Source organism: Bos grunniens, chromosome X, assembly GCF_055505025.1.
Source record: "Bos grunniens cultivar Pamir isolate PY7600 chromosome X, Bosgru_T2T1.0, whole genome shotgun sequence".
Lineage (NCBI taxonomy): Eukaryota > Metazoa > Chordata > Mammalia > Artiodactyla > Bovidae > Bos > Bos grunniens.
In genome coordinates this window covers 57,599,786-57,620,957 of record NC_141194.1, presented here as the reverse complement: position 1 = coordinate 57,620,957, position 21,172 = coordinate 57,599,786, and the positions used below count along the sequence as shown (strand labels likewise).

Below are 21,172 nucleotides of genomic sequence, written 5' to 3'. Positions count from 1 at the left end.
ATATGACAAAGAATACAGACTTTACGTAATTATTTCAGAAAATCGTTACACAAATAGAACTATAACAATAACAGTGACAAAAACCGGGGTGGGACTGAGGATCAGACATATGATTTTCATGGTTGCCATAATATATTATATAAAATATGCAGTTTTCAAGGGAAAAAAAGAACCTCAGGAGACACACAAAATATATGAAAACAAATTCCAAACACAGGAAAAAGACACACTCAATAGAAACCATTACTGAGGAAGCCCAGACATTGGCCTTACTAGCCAAAGTCTTTAGTCTTCTATTTTAGCATGTAGAAATCTCTAAAATCATCTATTTTAACATGTGCAAAAAGAGAAACTGATGGAAAGAGAGTGATCTGAATCTCTGGACAGGGTGACTGGTGAAGGACTTTCTCTGCCAAAGCCAGCATGTAAAAACTGGAAGAGATGCCAAGGTCTCCAAATGAGCAGACACCAACACGAGGACACAAAGATCACAAATAATCAGGGAAACATGACAGGAGATGAATAAAGCTTCAATATCTGACCTTAAGGAAATGGAGAACGATGAACTGTCTGACAAAGTATTCACAATAATCCTCTTACAGAAATTCAGTGAACTGAAACAAAACACAGATTTTTTAAAAACTGAATGAAATTAGGAAAATAACACATAAACAAAATGAGAGGTGCAACAGAGAAATCAAAACCATTAAAATAACACCAAACAGAAGTCCAAGAGTTAAAGAGTACAATGATGGAACTGAAGAATGCAATAGAGAACATCAACAGCAGACTCGACCAAGCAGAAGAAAAAGCCAGTGATCTCAAAGACAGGTTATCTGAAATTATCAAGCCAGAGGAATCAAAAAAGAAAAAAGGAGAAAGAAACAGGTAAAGATAGCCTAAGTCAATTATTGGATACCATTAAGAGAAAGAATCCATGCATGACTGGAGTCCTGGAAGGAGAGAAAAGGAAGAAAGGAGCAGACAGTTTATTTAAAGAAATAATGATGAGAACTTCTCAAATCTGGGGAGAGATCTGGGCATCTAAGTTTATGAATCTCGTAAGTCCCCCAAGAGACGCAATCTGAAAAGATATTCTCCAAGACATATTGTAATAAGGATGTCTGAAATCAAAGACAAGAGAAAAATCTTGAAAGAAGAAAGAGGGAAAATAATCTTCCCATGAAGGGAATGCCCATAAGGCTAGCAGTTGGGGTTTCTCAGCAGAAAACTTGCAGGCCAGGAGAGACTGGGAAGGTATATTTAAAGTGCTAAAGAAAAACACTGCCTCATAAGAATACTCTACCCAGAAAAGTCATTCCTCAGAGATGAAGAAGAGATAAAGCCCTTCCCAGACAGACAAAAACTGCAGGCGTATACCCCACGACTAGACCTGCCCTGCAAGAAACACAAAAGGGAGTTTTTCAATCTGAAGCAACGGGATGCTAATTAGTAACATGACAACTTATGAAAAAGCATAAAACTCACTGTAGAGTTAAGAATATAGTCAAATTCAGAAGCCTAATACTGTAATGGGGCTCCACTGGTGGCTCAGCAAACAAGAATGTGCTTACTAATGCAGGAGATATGGGTTCAATCTCTGGGTCGGGAAGATCCCATGGAGAAGGACATGGCAACCCACTCCAGTATCCTTGCCTGGAAAAGCCCATGGACAGAGGAGTCTAGTGGACTGCAGGCCATACGGTTGCAAAAGCATTGGACACGACTTTGTGACTAACCACCACCACCAACAAACACTGTAATACTGGTGCACAAATCACTTTAAACTCTAGTATAGAAGTTAAAAGGCAAACATATCAGAGATGTGAAAATCTACTATAATTTGTCAATGGATTCAGTCCAGTTCAGTTCAGTCGCTAAGTCGTGTCCGACTCTTTGCGACCCCATGAATCGCAGCACGCCAGGCCTCCTTGTCCATCACCAACTCCCAGAGTTCACCCAGACTCACGTCCATCGAGTCAGTGATGCCATCCAGCCATCTCATCCTCTGTCGTCCCCTTCTCCTCCTGCCCTCAATCCCTCCCAGCATCAGAGTCTTTTCCGATGAGCCAACACTTTGCATGAGGTGGCCAAAGTACTGGAGTTTCAGCTTTAGCATCATTCCTTCCAAAGAAATCCCAGGGCTGATCTCCTTCAGAATGGACTGGTTGGATCTCCTTGCAGTCCAAGGGACTCTCAAGAGTCTTCTCCAACACTACAGTTCAAAAGCATCAATTCTTTGGTGTTCAGCTTTCTTCACAGTCCAACTCTCACATCCATACATGACCACAGGAAAAACCATAGCCTTGACTAGACGGACCTTTGTTGGCAAAGTAATGTCTCTGCTTTTGAATATGCTGTCTAGGTTGGTCATAACTTTCCTTCCAAGGAGTAAGCGTCTTTTAATTTCATGGCTGCAGTCACCATCTGCAGTGTTTTTGGAGCCCCAGAAAATAAAGTCTGACACTACACCACCATATATGAAAGATGTAAACTGTGACATCAATAACATAAAATGTTGGCTGGGGGAGGTGGGTGTGGGGGAGAAGTTGAAGCATAGTGTTTTTGTATGTGATAGAAGTTAACTTGCTAGAGACTTAAAATTGATTGTTACACCTATGAGATGTCTATCAAGAGGCTCTTTAGTTCCTCTTCACTTTCTGCCATTACAGTTGTATCACCTGCATATCTGAGGTTGTTGATATTTCCCCCAGCAATCTTGATTCCAGCTTGTGATTCACCCAGCCTGGCTTTTTGCATGATGCAATCTACATATAAGCTAAATAAGCAGAGTGACAATATACAATCTTTTCACACTCCTCTCCTAATTTTGAACCAGTGAGTTGCTCCATGTTCAGTTCTAACTGTTGCTCCTTGACCCCACATACAGGTTTCTCAGGAGACAGGTAAGACGATCTGGTACTCCATCCCTTTAAGAATTTTCCACAGTTTGTTGTGGATCCATGCACTTTAGGGTATGCAATGAAGCAGAAGTAGATTTTTTTTCCCTGGAATTCCCTTGCTTTCTGCATGATCCAACAAATGTTGGCCATCTGATCTCTGGATCCTCTGCCTCTTTGAAACCCAGTTTGTACATGTGGAAGTTCTTGGTGGAAGCCTAAGTTTGAAGGATTTTGAGCATAACCTTGCTAGAAAGTGAAATGAGCTCAACTGTATGGCAGTTTAAACATGCTTTGGCATTCCCCTTCCTTGGGATTGGAATGGAAAGTGACCTTTTCCAGTCTTGTAGCCACTACGGAGTTTTCCCAAGTTGCTGACCTATTGAGTGCAGTGCTTTAACAGCACCATCTTTTAGGATTTTAAATAGCTCCAAGCTGGAATTCTGTCACCTCCACTAGCTTTGTTCGTAGTAATGCCCACTTGACTAAAATCCACTTGACCGCACATTCCAGGATGTCTGGCTCTAGGTGAGTGCCCACACCATCATGGTTTTCCAGGTCATTAAGACCTTTTCTGTATAGTTCTTCTGTGTATTCTTGCCTCCTCTTCTTAATCACCTCTGCTTCTGTTAGGTCCTTACCGTTTCTGTCTTTTATCGTGCCCATCCTTGTTTGAAATGGTCCCTGGATATCTCCATTTTTCCTGATCTTGTTTTCCCCTATTTCATCGCATTGTTCATTTAAGAAGGCCTTCATCTCTCTCTTTGCTCTTCTCTGGAAATCTGCATTCAGTTAGGTATAACTTTCCCTTTCTCCCTTCCTGTTCACTTCTCTTCATTCCTCAGCTATTTGTAAAGCCTCCTCAGACAACCACCTTGCCATTTTTCTTTTTCTTTGGGATGGTTTTGGTCACTGCCTCCTATACAATGAATGTTACAAACTTCTGTCCCTAGTTCTTCAGGCACTCTACCTACCAGACCCAATCCCTTGAATCTATCACACATATGCACCCATGCATGCACACATGGACATACACACATCTCTTCTTGTGAGAGCACCTCACAACTGCAACTAGCTGTAGAACAACCATCAACAGGAGGATGCTGAACCCACCAGAAGAGATACTCCACATCCAAAGACAAAGAAGAAGCCACACCAAGATGGTGGAGGGGTGCAACCTTGAGTAAAAGCAAATCTGATACCCACCCGGTCGGTGACTCACAAACTGGAAAACAGTAATACCAAAGAAATTCTCACAGTGTTGTCAAAGTTGTGAGCCCCACATCCAGCTTCCCAGCCTGGGGGTCCTGCAAAGGGCCTAGGAATCCCCAGGGAATCTGAGTCTGAAGGCCAGCAGGATTTGATTGCCGTACTTCAACAGGACTGGGGAAAACAGACTCTACTCTTGGAGCACACGTACAAAATTCTGTGTGCACTAGGACCAGGAAAAGAGCAGTGACCCCAGAGGAGACTGAACCAGACTTACCTGCTAATGTTGGAGGGTCTCCTGCAGAGGTATGGGTCAGCATTGGCTCACCATCAGGACTGAAGCCCTGGCAGCAGCAGTCCTGGCAGTGCCCCTTGACAGAAGCCCCCTTGGAGGTCACCATCAGCCCTACCATAGAGCCTGTAGACTACAGGGCTGGGTCACCTCAGGACAAACAACCAAAAGGGAGGGAGCACAGCTCCACCCATCAGCACAACAGAGAAGTGAATTAAAGTTTTACTGAGTACGGCCCTGTCCACTAGAGCAGCATCCTGTTTTTTCCCATTGCAAGTCGCTCCCATCAGGAAGTTGAGAGTACTTTGGAGAGCAAGGAGATCAAACCAGTCAATCCTAAAGGAAATGAACCCTGAGTATTCATTGGAAGGACTGATGCTGAAGCTGAAGTTCCAATACTTTGGCCACCTGATCTGAAGAGCCAACTCATTGGAAAAGACCCTGATGCTGGGAGAGATTGAGGGCAGGAGGAGAAGGGGACGACAGAGGATGAGATGATTGGATGGTATCACCGACTCAATGGACATGAGTTTGAGCAAACTGCAGGAGACAGTGAAAGACAGAAGCCTGGCATGCTGCAGTCCATGGGGTCGCAAAGAGTTGGACATGACTGAGGGACTGCACAACAGCAATTTAGCCTCATGCACCAGAGGGAAGACAGAGGAAACAAGAAGAACTACAGTCCCACAGGCTCATGAAGGAAAACCGCAATCACAGAAAGCTAATCAAAATGAAAAGGCAAAGAATTATATCCCAGGTGAAGGTACAAGACAAAACTGCAAGAAAAACAACTAACTGGAGTGGAGATAGCCGACCTTCCAGAAAAAGAATTCAGGATAATGTTAGCGAGGATGACCCAGGATCTCAGAAAAAGAATTGAGAAGATGCAAGAAGTGTTTGTGGGCTCCCCTGGTGGCTCAGACAGTAAAGCGTCTGCCTGCAGTGCGAGAGACCCGGGTTTGATTCCTGGGTTGGGAAGATCCCCTGGAGAAGGAACTGGCAATCCACTTCAGCACTCTTGCCTGGAAAATCCCATAGACGGAGGGGCCTGATAGGCTACAGTCCATGGGGTCGCAAAGAGTCGGACACGACTGAGCGACTTCACTCTGAGCTTCCCTGGTGGCTCAGATGGTAAAGCGTCTGCCTGCAATGCGGGAGACCCAGGTTCGATCCCTGGGTGGGGAAGATCTCCTGGAGAAGGAAATGGCAACCCACGCCAGTACTCTTGCCTGGAGAATCCCATGGACGGAGGAGCCTGGTAGGCTATAGTCCATGGGGTCGCAAAGAGTCGGGCACGACTGAGCAACTTCACTTTCACTTTTCACTTTCAAGAAATGTTTACCAAAGACCTAAAAGAACTAAAGAACAAAATAGCAGAAGAACCATACACTGGAAGGAATCAACAGCAGAATAGCTGAGGCAGAACGGAGAAGTGACCTGGAAGACAAAATGGTGGAAATGACTGCTGCAAAACCGAGTAAAGAAAACCGAATGAGAAGAAATGAAGACAGCCTAAGAGACCTCTGGGAAAACATTAAATGCACCAATATTCATAATATAGGGGTTTCAGATGGAGAAGAGACAGAAAGGACCTGAGAAAATATTTGAAGAGATAATAGTTGAAAACTTTCCTAGCATGGGAAAGGAAATAGTCAACCAAGTCCATGAAGCACAGAGAGTTCCAGGCAGGATAAACCCAAGGAGAAACACAACAAGACACATAGTAATCAAACTGACAGAATTTAAAGACAAAGATAAAATATTAAAAGCAACAAGGGAAAAATGACAAACAACATACAAGCAAACTCCCATCAGGCTATCAGCTGATGTCTCAACAGAAATTGTACAAGCCAGAAGGGATTGGCATGATATATTTAAAGTGATGAAAGGGAAGAACCTACAACCAAGAATACTCTACCCAGCAAGACTCTCCTTCAGATTTGATGGAGAAATCTAAAGCTTTACAGACAAGCAAAAGTTAGGGGAACTCACCACCACCAAACTAGATTTACAACAAACGCTAAAGGAACTTCTTTCTCTATGCAAGAGCAACACGAGAAGGAAAAGACCTGCATAAAATAAACTGCCATTAGGGTGGTGTCATCTGCATATCTGAGGTTATTGCTATTTCTCCCGGAAATCTTGATTCCGGCTTGAGTTTCATCCAACCCAGCATTTTGCATAATGTACTCTGCATGGAGTTTAAATAAGCTGGGTGACAGTATATAACCTTGACGTACTCCTTTCCCAATTTTGAACCAGTCTGTTGTTCTGTGTCTGGTCCCAGCTGTAGCCGGTTTCTCAAGAGGCAGGTTGTTGGGAAGCGTAGTGCAAAATAGCCGTAAAAGGAGAAAGTCCTTGGGAAAATGGTGAAGGGCCAGAAATACCCGGCTTTGCACTGCAGACAGAAAAACATCTCCTGCCTTTGGTTATGCTTGGCGCCAAGAGTTAATAGGGATGTTACTTGTGAAAGCGGGTTGTGGGATAAGCCCATGAGTCATTTAGAGCGTGCTGTCCTTGAAATGTTTTTACTGATTATGTGTTAACTCCGTATGCACTCTGCTGACCGTATACTTTAAGCTCTTTGTTCCTGCTTCTATAAAAAAGCTTGACTGCAGAAATAAACTTGTCAGTCCTTGCAAGAGACTGTCCAAGTGTCCCTCTTTCAGGTTCGTCGCTTCCAAGTCCTGGGGAGAAAATCCCCAACACAGGTAAGGTGGTCTGGGATTTCATCTCTTTCAGAATTTTCCCAAGGTTGTTGTGATCCATACAGTCAAAGGCTTTAGTGTAGTCAATGAAGCAGAAGTATATGCATTTCTGGAATTCACTGGCTTTTTCTGTGATCCATTGGATGTCAGAAATTTGATCTCTGGTTCCTCTTCATTTTCAAAATCTAGCTTCTACATCTGGAAGTTGGGTATGGGATTAACAGAAGCAGAAAATATTAAGAAGAGGTGGAAAGAATACACAGAAAAACTATACAAAAAAAAAATTCAATGACCCGGATATCAGTCAATGACCCATGGTGTTGTGGTCACTCACGTAGAGCCAGATACCCTGGACTGTGAAGTCAGGAGGGCCTTAGGAAGCATTATGACCAACAAAGGTAGTGGAGGTGATGGAATTCCAGCTGAGCTACTTCAAATCCTAAAAGATGATGCTGTTAAACTCCTACAGTCAATAGGCAACGTGGATGGACCTAGAGCATATGATATCACTTGACTTCACAATCCTGGATGTCTGGCTCTAGGTGAGTGACCACACCATCATGACTATCTGGATCATCAAGAGCTTTTTATATAGTTCTTCTGTTTATACTTGGGAACTCTCCTTAATCTCTCCTGCTTCTGTTAGGTCCTTACCATTTCTGTCTTTTACCATGCTCGTCATTGCATGAAACTCCCTTCATATCTTTAATTTTCTTGGAGAGATCTCTAGTTTTTCCCATGCTATTGTTTTCCTCTATTTCTTTGCATCGTTTACTTAAGAAGGCTTTCTTATCTCTCCTTGCTATTCTCTGGAACTTTGCACTCAGTTGGGTGCATCTTTCACTTTTCCCCCCTGACTTTTGCTTCTCCTCTTTTCTCAACTATTTGTAAAGCCTCCTCAGACAATTTCTCTGCCTTCTTACATTTCTTTTTCCCTGGGATGAGTTTGGTCACTTCCTCTTTTACAGTGTTACAAACCTCCGTCCACAGTTCTTCAGACACTCTGTCTACCAGATCTAATCTTTTTAATCTATTTGTAAACACCACTGTATAACCATAAAGGATTTGGTTTAGGCCATACCTGAATGGCTTTGCAGTTTTCCCTACTTTCTTCCATTTAAGCCTGAATTTTGCAAAAAGGAGCTCATGATCTGAGCCACAGTCAGCTCCAGGCCTTGTTTTTGCTAACTGTATACAGCTGCTCTAATTTTGACTGCAAAGCATATAGTCGATCTGATTTCGGTTTTGATCATCTAGTGATGTCCATGCGTAGAGTCATCTCTTGTGTTGTTGGAAGAGGGTGTTTGCTATTACCAGTGTGTTCTGACAAAACTCTGTTAGTCTTTGCCCTGCTTCATTTTGTATTCCAAGGCCAAACTTAGACGTCTGTTACTCATGGTATCTCATGACTTCCTACTTTTGCATTCTAGTCCCCTAGAATAGGACAAATAGGACATCTTTTCGGGGTGTTAGTTCTAGAAGGTCTTACAGAACTGAGCAATTTCAGCTTCTTCAGCATTAGTCGACGGGGCATAGAATTGAATTACTGTGATGTTGAATGGTTTACCATGGAAATGAACCAAGATTATTCTGTTGTTTTGAGATTGCACTCGAGTACGCCATTTCAGACTCTTTTGTTGATTAGGAAGGCTACTCCGTTTCTTCTAAGGGATTCTTGCCCACAGTAGTAGATGTAATGGTTATCTGAATTAAATTCGCCCATTTCCAACCATTTTAGTGCTCACTCTTGCCATTTCCTGCTTGACCACTTCCAATTTACCTTGATTCATGGGCCTAATATTCTAAATTCCTAGGCAATATTTTTCTTTACACCATCAGATTTTTTTTACTTTAACCACCAGACACATCTACAGCTAAGTGTCATTTCCACTTTGGCTCAGTCTCTTCATTCTTTCTGGAGCTATTGTTCCCCTCATCCCCAGGAACATACTGGATGCCTTCCAACCTGGGGGGCTCTTCTTCCAGTGTCATATCGCTTTGCCTTTTCATACTCTTCATGGGGGCTCTCAAAGCAAGAATACTGGAGTGATTTGCTGTTCCCTCCTCCAGTGGACCACATTTTATCAGAACTCTCCACTAAGTCTCCACTATGACCCATCCATCTTGGGTGCCCCTGTATGGCACGACTCATAGTTTCATTAAGTTATACACATCTCCATCACAAGGCTGTGATCCGTCTCTTTAAGTATTTTCCACAGTTTGTTGTGATCCACACAGTCAAATCTTTAGTGCAGGCAATGAAGTAGAAGTAGATATTTCTTTCTCAAACTCCCTTGCTTTTTCCATGATCCAACAAATGTTGGCAATGTGATCTCTGGTTCTTCTGCCTCTTCAAAATCCAGCTTGGACGTCTGGACATTCTGGGGTTCATATCCTGCTGAAACCTAGCTTTAAGGATTTTGAGGGTTACCTTGCCAGCAAGTGAAATGAGCACAATTGTACAGTAGTTTGAACATTCTTTGGCATTGCCCTTCTTTGGGATTGGAATGAACCTCATCTTTTCCAATTCTGTGGCCACTGCTGAGTTTTCCAAATTTACTGACATATTTAGTCCAGCACTTTAACAGCATCATCTTTTAGAATTTTAAATAGCTCAGCTGGAAGTCCATCACTTCCACTAGCTTTGTTCATAGTAATGCTTCCTAAGGCCCACACACCACACTAAGTGACCTCACACTCCATGATGTCTGGCTCTAGGTTAGTGACCGCCCCATCTTGGTTATCTGGGTCATTAAGACCTTCTTTTGTTTAGTTTGTCTGTGTTTTCTTGCCACCTCTTCCTAATCTCTTCTGCTTCTTTTAGGTCCTTACCGTTTCTGTCCTTTATCATGCCCATCCTTGCATGAAATGTTCCTTTGATATCTCCAATTTTCTTGAAGGGATCTCTAATCTTTCTCATTCTCTTGCTTTTCTCTATTTCTTTGCACATATACCATCTCCTTGGATTGAATGAATCAATATTGGGGAAATGACCATACTACCCAAAGCAATCTATGGATTCAAGGCATTCCTTATCAAATTAGCAATGGCAGTTTTCTAAGAATTATAATACTTTTTAGAAATGTGTATGGAAGCACAAAAGACCCTGAATAGACACAAGAATCTTAGGAAAGAAAATTGGAGCTGGAAAAATCAGGCCCCATAACTTCAGAGTCCAGGACAAAGCTACACTAATCAAAACAGCATGATGTTGGCCTCAAAACAGAAGTATAGACCAATGGAACAGGATAAAAAATCCAGAGATAAACCCATTCACCTCTGGTCACCTAATCTATGACAAATGGAGCAGGAATTAACAATGAAGAAAATAATCTCTCTTCAATAAATGGTGGTGGGGAATCTGGACACCTACATGTAAAAGAATGAAATAAGAACAGTCCCTAACATGCTACACAAGGATAAAGTCAAAGTGGATTAAAGACTTACATGTATGACCAGATACTATAAAATTCTTAGAGAAAAACGTAGGCACGACACTCTGACATAAATTACAGCAAGATCTTTTTTGACCCACATCATAGAGTAAAGAAAATAAAAATAAATTTTGATTGGTGATATCTGATTAAGCCTACAAAAACCTTTGCATAGCAAAGGAAACCATAAGCAAAATGAAAAGACGGCCCTCAGAATGGGAGAAAATCCTTGCCACAAAGCTACTGAAAATGGATTAACCTTCAAAGTATACAAACATCTCCTACAACTGAATACCCAGCCCCCCCAAAAATGGATGAAAGATCTAAATAGACCTTTCTTGAAGGAAAATATACAAATGGCAAAATACCACATGAAAAAGTGCTCAACATCACTAATTACTAGAGAAATGCAAATCAAAACTACAAAGTATCACCTCACACTGGTCAGAATGGCTATCATCCAAAAATCTACAAACAATAAGTCCTACAGAGGGTGTGGAGGAAAGGGAATCCTTCAGCATAGTTGATGGGAATGCAAACTGGTGCAGTCACTGTTGGGACACAGTGTGGAGATACCTCTAAAAACTGAAAATAGAACTACTGTATGATCTAGCAAATCCACTTGTGGGTATATATGGAAGAAAAAAAAGTGAAATACTATTTTGAAAAGGTTCATGTACCCAAATGTTCATAGCAGCACTATTTACAATAGCCAAGGAATCAATGCAATCCAGGGGCCCATCAACAGATGATTGGAGAGGGTAGCCATGTTGTCAGTGTAGAAAGTCTCTGAGCTCACTGCCTCTTATGAGCAAACTAAAATCACAACTATCTGCAGAACAACAATTAATGAAATGGACTGGAACCTTCCAGAAAATACCTTCTACAACAAGAGACAAAGAAGTAACCACAAGGGGATGCATAGTAGGGGTGAACTGGCAATATAATCAAATCCCATATGTCCCAAGTGGGCAGCCCTCAAACTGGACAATAACAACAATATATTGCAGAGTTTTCCCCACAGGACAGAGAGTTCTGAGCCCCCCCATCAGGCTCCTCAGCCCAGGGGTTCATCACTGGAAAGATGAGATTAAAAAAAAAAGATCTGGCTTTGAAGGCCAGTGGGGCTTAATTACAGGACCCCACAGGACTGGGAGAAATAAAGACTTTACTCTTAAAAGGTGCACACAAAATATTATGCACATAGGGACCTAGGGCAAAAGCAGTAATTTGGCAGGAGCCTAGGCCAGAACTACCTGCTTCTCTTGGGGAGTCTCCTGGAGAGGCAGGGTTCAGTTATGGCTCACACTTCAGACATGGACACTGGTGACAGACATATTTAGGAACAGTAAACTACTTGAACACTGCTGCTGGTGGCTTCCACCTTCACCTTGATTCATTAGCTCCAAGACCTAGTCCCACCCAGTAGCCTGTAGGCAACAGTGATGGTTCAGTTCAGTTCAGTTCAATCGCTCAGTCGTGTCCGACTCTTTGCGAGCCCATGAATCACAGCACGTCAGGCCTCCCTGTCCATCACCAACTCCCGGAGTTCACCCAGACTCACGTCCATCGAGTCAGTGATGCCATCCAGCCATCTCATCCTCTGTTGTTCCCTTCTCCTCCCGCCCCCAATCCCTCCCAGCATCAGAGTCTTTTCCAATGAGTCAACTCTTCGCATGAGGTGGCCAAAGTACTGGAGTTTCAGCTTTAGCATGGTTCACATCAGGCCAAAAAGCAAACTGAATGGGGACACAATACCTCATCAGCAGAGAGGATGTCTAAAGACTTCCATAGTGTCATCTAAACATGCCCCAAAGCATGGCCTTGTCCTCCACAGGACTAAGACCTAGTTCCACTCATCAGTGGACAGGCATTGGCCCTTTGCTCCAGGAAGCCTGCACTAGCCTCTAGAGCATCCACACCCACAAAGGAGCAGACACCAGAAACAAGAAAATTACGATCCTGCAGACTGAGTCTGACAATAGTAGGCCAGACCATAACCTGGGGACAGCTGGGTCCTGGCTCTGTCCACTATCAGGCCAACACAAAGTGTAGGACTTCCTGGACCCCAAATCCCACTCTGTCAGGACTCCCTCATCCAGCAAAGATTTGAAATGAGTTCTGAGATCCCTGGGCCTATAACCAGACTCCTGCCTGCCAGTAGTAGTCCAATACGGTCCTCAGGATATGACTTCACTTGCCCTTGGGTGCAAACAACCCTAAAGTCTTTGGGATCCTGATTCCATTCACCAGCGAGTCAGCACTGGCCCCAGAGCCACCTTGGGCTCCACAGCCAAGCACTTGTGACCAAGTTCTGATGAATAGCAACCAGCACCATCTGCACAAAGCAGGCCATCATAACCAACAGGACTTGGGGTCAAACAAGCCTACCAGACCATCTATGTAGTCAGCCTGTGACAACAGAAGGACATGTGCAGCCCCATTAGGGGGAACCCCTAGATCATAAGACACGAGTGCTGAGAGGGGAGTACATGGCTGAGACACATAAGATTTCTCCTACATAAGGCCACTTCTCCAAGATCAAGAAATGTAGCTACTTACCACATATATGAAAACACAAATGGCAACTTGGGCAAAATGAGGCAGCAGAAGAATATGTTCCAGATGAAGGAAAAATATAAAACCCCAGAAGAAGAACTAAGTGAAGTGGAGATAGGCAATCTACATGAAAAAGAGTTCATAGTAATGATAATAAGATAGCAAAAAAATTCAGAAGAATGAATGCAAAGGATAAGAAGTCACAAGTTTTTAACAAAAGTTAGAAAATATAAAGAATAAAAGTGAAATAAAAAATAACTTAGGAATTTTTTACAGTAGGATTCATACCTACTGTAGGAATCAACAGTAGACTAAATGTTGCAGAATGGACCAGTGTGCTGGAAGACAGAGTACTGAAAATCACTACCGCTGGATGACAACAACAACAACAAAGAACAAAAAGAAATGAAGGCACTTTAGTAGACCTCTGGAATAGTGCACTAATATTCACATTATGCAGGCCACACAAGGAAAAGTGAGACAAAGGGCCTGAGATAATAATTGAAGAGATAATAGCTGAAAACTTTCATAACATGAGGAAGCAAAAAGCCACCCAAGTCCAGGAGTTGCAGGAAGTCCCTTAGAGGATTATCCTAAGGAGAATAAATCACACCAAGACAAATTGTAATCAAAATGAAAAACATTAAAGATAAAGAGAAAATGTTAAAAGATGCAAGGGGAATGCAAGAAATAAGAAACAAGGAATCTCCCATAAGGCTATCACCTGATTTTTCAGCTGAAAGTCTGCAAGCCAGACAAGAGTGGCCCTATACATTTAAACTGAGGAAAGAGAAAACCACCACCTAGAATACAACCGAGAATTACTCTCCTGAGCAAGGCTCTTGTTCAGATTTGATGGAGAAATCAAAAGCTTTATAGACAAGCAAAACCTAAAAGAATTCACTGCCACTAAACCAGATTTACAACAAATGGTAAAGGAACATCTCTAAGAAAAAAGAAAAGGCCACAACTGGAAACAATGAGGAAATGAAAAAGCTCACTGATAAAGACAAACATACTGTAAAGGTAGGCAATTATCCACACAAAGTTGGTAGGAAGGTTAAAAGGAATTAGAAAAGAAAAAAAAAAGAGTAAAATCTACTGTCTCCCCCGTAAGCAGTTAAGGTATCCACAAAGCAGTTAGATGCAAAATATGACTTCAAAAACAGTCATGGTGAGGGGAGGAGAGTACAAATGCAGGGTTTCTAAACTGTGTTTAAAATTAAGAGATCAGCAAATTAAAACAATCATGTATATATATGGACTGATATAAAAAAGCCTCATGATAACTGGAAGCCAAAAATGTATAACAGATATAAATACAAAAAATAATAGAAACATAACACTAACTATAGTCATCAAACCAAAAGAGAAGTGAACAAAAGACAAAAAAAGAAAACAAATGCCAAACAATTAACAAAATGGTGAGAAAAACACACTTATCTATAATTACCTTAGATATAAACGGATTAAATGCTCCAACCAAAGACAGAATGGCTGACTAGATCAGAAACAAGACCTGGATATATACTGCCTACAAGAAACTTACTTCAGATCTAGAGACACATACCGGCTGAAAGTGAGGTGATTGAAAAAGGTATTCCAACAAATGGAAAATTTTTAAAAATTAATTGGAGAAGCCATACTTATATCAGGCAATATGTACTTTAGACTGCTACAAGAGGCAAAGAAGGACACTACATAATGCTCAAAGCATGAATCCAACAAGAAGATATAACAATTGCAAATATATACACCCAAAAAGGAGCACCTGGATATATGAGACAAATACTAACAGAAATAAAAGGAAAAATCAATGCTAACACAATAATGCTAAGACACTCTAACACCCCACTTACATCAACCCCACATCATCCAGACAGAAAATGAATAAGAAAACACAGGCCTGAATTAACACATTACATATTAAATGCTCTTAATTTTATCTTGTCATATGCTGCTAAGTCGCTTCAGTCGTGTCCGACTCTGTGCAACCCCATAGACGGCAGCCCATCCGGCTCCCCCGTCCCTGGGATTCTCCAGGCAAGACCACTGGAGTGGGTTGCGATTTCCTTCTCCAATGCATGAAAATGAAAAGTGAAAGTGAAGCCACCCAGTGCTGTCTGACTCTTAGCAACCCCATGGACTGCAGCCTACCAGGCTCCTCCATCCATGGGATTCTCCAGGCAAGAGTACTGGAGTGGGGTGCCATTGCTTTCTCATATATATATATATATATATATATATATATATATATATATACACACACACATACACACACACACACATAGAGAGAGAGTGCCCACATTCCATCTGAAAGCAAGAGATTACACATTCTTTTTTATATGAATATGAACCATTCTCTATAAGAGATCACAAGCTAGGCCACAAGGAAGCCTCAGTAAATTTAAGAAAAATTTAATCATACAAACATCTTTTCTTACCACAGAGCTCTGAGACTAGAAATCAACTACCAAAACAAACAAAAAAACTGGAGAAAATACAACAGAATCACATGAAGGCTAAAACATTCTGTTACAAAACACCCAATGGATATTGAAGAGATTAAAGAGGAAACTAAAAAATATCTAGAGACAACTGAAAATGAAAACATGGCGATCCAAAATGTATGGGACATAGCAGAAACAGTTCTATTATGGAAGTTTTTAGTGACACAAACTTACCTCAGGAGACAAAAAAAAAAAAAAAAAAACTAATATAAACCACCAAACCTTACAGCTAAACCAACTAGAGAAAGAAGAGCAAACAAAACCCAAAGATAGTAGAAAGAAAGAAATCATAAAGATCAGGGCAGACATAAATGATCTAGAAGCTAAAAAGAAGCCAGTAGAAAAGGTCACTAGTGTTAACATTAAAAGCTGGTTCTTTGAAAACATAAATAAAATCGATAAATGTTGAGCCAGACACATGAAGAAAAAAAGGGAGAGGGCCCACATCAGTAAAATCAGAAATAGAAAAGAAGCTACAACCAAGACTACAAAATACAAAGGACAATAAGACACTACAATGAGCAACTATACACCAATAAAATGGACAACATAGAAGAGGAAGACAAAGTCTTAGAAAGGTACTATCTCCTAAGACTGAACCACGAAGAAATAGAAAATAAAAACACACCAGTTACCAATACTAAAATTGAATCAGAAATTTAAAACTCTCACAAAATAAGGACCCAGGCTTCAAAGGTGAATCCTACCAAGCATTTAGAGAAGACTTGATATTGATCCATCTGAAACCATTCCCAAAAACTGCAGAGGAAGATATTCTCAACAAAATACTAGTCAAGCAAATTCAGTAATGCATTAGATCATAAATCATGATCAATTAGGATTTGTCCTAGGGGTGCCAGGAATTTTCATTATCCACAAAAAAAAAAAATCACTGTGATATACCACCCCAGTAACAAAATGAAGAGTAAGAGCCCTATGATCATCTCAGTATCTGCAGAAAAAGCTTTGGACAAAATTCAACATCCATTTATGATAAAAAGCCTCTCTAGAACATATATCAACAACACATTAAAAGAATTATACACCATGATCAAGTGGGATTTATCCCAGGGATGCGCAGATTCTTCAGTATATGGAAATCAATCAATGTGATACACCACATTAACAAACGGAAGAACAAATACCATATGATCACCTCAACAGATACAGAAAAATGTTCAACAAAATTCAACACCATTTATGATTAAAAACTCTCCAGAAAGTGAGCACAGAGGGAACCTACCTCAACATAATAAAGGACATAAAAGACAAACCCACAGCAAACATCAGTCTCAACGGCAAAAAACTGAAAGCATTTTGTCTAAGACCAGGAACAAGACAGAGATGGCCACACTCGCCACTACCACTCAAACCAGTTTTGAAGTCTAGCCATGGCAATCAGAGAAGAGAAAGAAATAAAAGGAATCAAAAATGGGGGAAAAAAGTGAAATTGTCATTGTTTGTAAATGAGATGATATTAACTATGGAAAATCATAAAGATGCTACCAGAACACTACCAGAGTTTATCACTGAATTTGGTAAATCTGCCAGATATAAAATGAATACACCAAAATTTCTTGCATTCTTATACACTAATGACGAATGATCAGAAAGAGAAATTACGGAAACGATCCCACTTTACATCACATTAAAAATATAATAAAAATACCTAAGAAGAAAACATACCTAAGGAGGCAAAAGACCTGTACTCAGAAAACTATAAGGATTGATAAACGAAATCAAAGATGACACAAAAAGGTGGAGAGATATACCATGTTCTTGGAGTGGATTAATCAATATTGGGAAAACGACTACACTACCCAAACTGACTAACAGATTCGATGCCATCTCTACCAAATTACAATAATATTTTTCATGGAAATAGAACAAAAATGTTTACAAATTGTTTGGATGAAAACAAAAGACCCAGAACAGTCAAAGCAATCTTGAGAAAGAAAAATGGAGCTAGAGGAATCAGGCTTCCTGACTTCACAATACACTACAAAGCTACAGTAACCAAAACAGTATAGTACTGGCACCAAAACAGAAATACAGACCATGGGATAACAATAGAAATCCCAGAGATAAAACCAGTCACCTATATCAACAACCTCAGATATGCAGATAATACTACTCTTAATAGCAGAAAGTGAAGAGGAACTAAAGAGCCTCCTGATGAAAGTGAAAGAGGAGAGTGTAAAGCTGACTTAAACCTCAAAAAAAAAAAAAAAAAACTCATTCAAAAAAACTAAGATCATGGCATGCACTTCTATCACATCATGGCAAATAGAAGGGGGAAAGGTGAAAGCAGTGACAGATTTTCTTTTCTTGGGCTCCAAAATGATACAGACAGTGACTGCAGCCATGAAATTAAAAGATGCTTGGTCCTTGGAAGGAAAGCTGTGACAAACCTAGTTCAGTTCAGTTCAGTCACTCCTTCATGTCCAACTCTTTGTGACCCCATGAACCGCAGCACACCAGGCCTCCCTGTCCATCACCAACTCCCGGAGTTTACCCAAACTCATGTCCATTGAGTCAGTGATGCTATCCAGCCATCTCATCCTCTGTCGTCCCCTTCTCCTCCTGCCTTCAATCTTTCCCAACATGAGGGTCTTTTCAAATGAGTCAGCTCTTTGCATCAGGTGGCCAAAATACTGGAGTTTAAGCTTCAACATCAGTCCTTCAAGTGAACACCCAGGACTGATCTCCTTTAGGATGGACGGATCGGATCTCCTTGCAGTCCAAGGGACTCTCAAGAGTCTTCTCCAAGACCACAGTTCAAAAACCTCAATTCTTTTGCGCTCAGCTTTCTTTATAGTCCAACTCTCACATCCATACATGACTACCGGAAAAACCATAGCCTTGACTAGATGGACCTTTGTTGACAAAGTAATGTCTCTGCTTTTTAATATGCTGTCTATCTTGGTCATAACTTCCCTTCCAAGGAGTAAGCTTCTTTTAATTTCATGTTTCTGCAATCACCATCTGCAGTTATTGCCGGGGACCAGCCCCGGCTGATCCAGGGTATTCGAAGGAGAGACGGCGTAGGCGAAGATCAGGAAACAATTGCTTAATTAAATGTTAATTAAGGATATAAAGAGTAATAGAATGAGGATAGCTCAGTAAAATTCAGTGAAGAAAAGAGGCTGAAATAAGGATAGCTCAGTGAGGAAATTCAGTGGAGAAAAGAGGCTGAATAATTCAGCCAGAAGGTAAGAGAAAGAACGACATGGTGAGACCAAGTTTCGGTGAACAAGGCCCGCACTTTATTTTTCAAAGTAGTTTTTATACCTTAAGTTATGCATAGAGGATAATGGGGGAAGGGGTAGAGTCTTGCAGCAAACCAGGCTTTCTTCCTGCAAACTTATCATATGCAAAAGCTTAGGTGATTTGCATCATCTTCTGGCCCGGAGGCCTGTTAACATTTTAAGACCTTTTCTTCAGAAAACTTATTTTTCTCTAAAGGTGATTGGTCAGGAGCCACCCTCCAAAAGCATTAGATAAAGTTGCATTCCTACAGAGCAAAGGTGTGGTGGGCTATAACAAGAAAAAGAATTAACTCAAGGGTCCCAGGTTACAAACATTAAAGCTACTACTTACACCAATTATATTAATCAATACACTGCCAGGGACACAGCAGGTAAGGGATATGGAAACTTAGCAGCAAACATTGGCCCAACAAGTGAAAATCCCTTCACCAATACAATTTCTAATCAATCTTTTAACTACTCAAAAGAATCTGTGTTTAGACAGTTTAGAACATCTCCTGCCTCTCACAGTTGGGAGGCTCTGAACAATCACATGTGTCCGGAAAAACCTATTCAGGCAGGCTAGAGGATTTCCAAAGGAGTTTGTAGGTTAAACACTGTCACACCCAGGAATTGTTAACTGGAGCTGTAAGCTAACTCTTTTTTCAGAGAGGTAGTGGGGGACAGCCCCCCCGTAAAGTCAGAGGTGTAGGTGAAAGCACAAAGCAGAAAGTAGGCAGACTCTGGTTTTGGGGGTATATGCTCGAGAATTTCCAGGGGGACTCCTGAAGCTCGATCCCGCCTTTGCGTATGCCGAGCCTCCTTCCTCATGACCTTTGTCATGGGCAGAGTTCCTCATGCTGGCTACCGGCAGTGATAGAATTCCAGTTGAGCTATTCCAGATCCTGAAAAGTGCTGCACTCAATATGCAATATGCACTCAATATGCAATATGCCGGCTCCCGGCAAGTTATTTTGGAGCCCCCCACAAAAAAGAGTCAGCCACTGTTTCCCCATCTATTTGCCATGAATTGATGGGACTGGATGCCATGATCTTAGTTTTCTGAATGTTGAGCTTTAAGCCAACTTTCTCACTCTCCTCTTTCACTTTCATCAAGAGGCTCTTTAATTCTTCTTCATTTTCTGCCATAAGGGTGGTGTCATCTACATATCTGAGGTTATTGATATTTCTCTTGGCAATTTTAATTCCAGTTTGTGCTTGATCCAGCCCAGTGTTTCTCATGATGTACTCTGCATATAAATTAAATAATCAGGGTGACAATATACAGCCTCTACATACTCCTTTTACTATTTGGAACCAGTCTGTTGCTCCATGTCCAGTGCTAACTGTTGCTTCCTGACCTGCATATGGGTTTCTCAAGAGGCAGGTCAGGTGGTCTGGTATTCCCATCTCTTTCAGAATTTTCCACAGTTTATTGTGATCCACACAGCCAAAGGTTTTGGCATAGTCAATAAAGCAGAAATAGATGTTTTTCTGGAACTCTTTTGCTTTTTTGATGATCCAATGGATGTTGGCAATTTGATCTCTGGTTCCTCTGCCTTTTCTAAAACCAGCTTGAACATCTGGAAGTTCATGGTTCACGAATTGCTGTAGCCTGGCTTGGAGACTTTTGAGCATTACTTTACTAGTGTGTGAGATGAGTGCAATTGTGCAGTAGTTTGAGCATTCTTTGGCATTGCCTTTCTTTGGGATTGGAATGAAAACTGACCTTTTCTAGTCCTGTGGCCACTGCTGAGTTTTCTAAATTTTCTGGCATATTGAGTGCAGCACTTTCACAGCGTCATCTTTCAGGATTTGAAATAGCTCAGCTGGAATTCCATCACCTCCACTAGCTTTGGTCATAGTGATGCTTCCTAAGGCCCACTTGACTTCACATTCCAGGATGTCTGGCTCCAGGTGAGTGATCACACCATCGTGATTATCTGGGTTGTTAAGATCTTTTATGTATAGTTCTTCTGTGTATTCTTGCCACCTCTTCTTAATATCTTCTGCTTCTGTGAGGTCCATACCATTTCTGTCCTTTTTTGAGCCCATCTTTGCATGAAATGTTCCCTTGGTATCTCTAATTTTCTTGAAGAGATCTCTTGTCTTTCCCATCCTAGTGTTTTCCTCTATTTCTTTGCATTAATCGCTGAGGAAGGTTTTCTTATCTCTCCTTGCTATTCTTTGGATCTCTGCATTGAAATGGGCATATCTTTCCTTTTCTCCTTTGCTTTTCACTTCTCTTCTTTTCACAGCTATTTGTAAGGCCTCCTCAGACAGCCATTTTGCTTTTTTGCATTTCTCTTTCT

General features: G+C 41.2%; 1 long non-coding RNA gene across 1 annotated transcript in view; it reads right to left on the bottom strand.

Moving 5' to 3' along the window:
- LOC147340483 (uncharacterized) overlaps positions 1–21,172 on the bottom strand; it is a 58,053-nt gene that overhangs the window by 33,257 nt on the left and 3,624 nt on the right. The window lies entirely within an intron of this gene.